The following is a 1,636-nucleotide window of genomic DNA, read 5'->3' on the forward strand; positions in this document are numbered from 1 at the left end:
TAACACACAAAACTCACACACACATGGCACATAACTCACTCAGGATTGGACTCATCAAGATACTCTAGTCAAAGAAGCTAAGCAAAGTTAAGATCATACAATTTAAGGTACTTATACAAGAGTCAAAAATTGAGCCTAAGCATCACAACCAAAGTACTCACTATTCTCAAGGCATAACAAAGTCAAGAGATATTTCTTAAATTCCAATCATAGCACACTGGCTCCTACTCCTAAAATAAATAAAACTAACAACACCCGGTTCAAACAAAATCCTTGAAAAAGAACCGCGGTATAAAGAAAAATCAAGGGGGAATTATTACACTGCCTACTGTCATGACCCAAAATCCGCATGTCATGATAGCGCCTAACCACAATTCCCCCCCCCTAGAGTTAAGATCGTGCTCTCTTCAATTCTTCTCTAATCTAAACATGGTTTTTCCAAGCATAGCATAGATAGTTAATAGAACCTAACTGCTGGCCAGACAATTAAGCAATTAATCACAAAGGTGAAGAAATAACCATATATTGGTGAATTGCAATCAAGGTTAAATCAACGTTAAATAACAATATTCATGGCTACATCACAACCCTAGAACTATGGGTTTTAGCCACTCATGATAGTATCAAACAAATTCATAAGTATTGGATAATTGAAAATACTAAGAAAAGATGAAAAAATCTGAAATATCCTTGCTCCCGAATGCTCCTCGTGTGTCTCTAGGTCTAAAGTGTGTCCAAAGTGCATAAAATAACACTTTTCCATGTAGTTATACCAAGTAGGGTAGGACCTAGACGAAATCACCCTTTCCTAGCCGAAATTGGAAAACTTGCAAAGTTAATGCTTTCCATGCATCGCCCAGTGCGTCGCCCAATGCGTCGCACGAATGCTTTTTCCTGTCAGACCACACAAAACCCAGTGTCTGAACTTTGGAAATTTCTGACAAAACTTTGCACTAATGCGCCGCACAGTGCCTCGCACTAGTGCATTTCTTCAGTAGTTGCTTCTTCCTTGAAATTTGACGTCCAGAATTGATCCTCGACTCCCGAACATGATCCCGGCTTAATACCTTGGGCATTTACTCAGATTTCAAAGCTCCACATAGCTCGAATTAGTTCCACAATATCTACATAACTCAGAATCACTCCTACAAGGCATAAAACACACAATAAGTGCAAAACACTAGCGATTAAAGCTCAAACACAATAAAGGTGCAGTAAATTAGAGTCCGATAAGCGACTAAAATACGCAATTATAGCCTAACATTAACACCCCACACTTAAACCATTGCTCATCCTCGAGCAATCAAACGACACTTTATATAGACACAAAATTTTTAAACAATCCTCTTAACTCATTACACCAAGAATATTTAAAATAGACTAGGCACAATAGTGTAACATCATCACCTCAAGATTTGACTTACAAGCACCGTGCATTTTTCACAACCCGCTCACTTACTCTATCATAGAGGTCAAGCATTACCTTTACTTTATGAATCAAGTTCCCTCACACAACAAAAGAGAGTAGTTCCACACTCAATAAAATTTAAGATCAATTAGGAACTCAAGATAGAAAGAATTCTCTCACTCTCAGAAACAACATTCATATGCCACAAAAGATGCACCATAGGCTTGC

The sequence above is a fragment of the Nicotiana tabacum genome, chromosome 23, assembly GCF_000715075.1.
Source record: "Nicotiana tabacum cultivar K326 chromosome 23, ASM71507v2, whole genome shotgun sequence".
Taxonomy (NCBI): Eukaryota; Viridiplantae; Streptophyta; class Magnoliopsida; order Solanales; family Solanaceae; genus Nicotiana; species Nicotiana tabacum.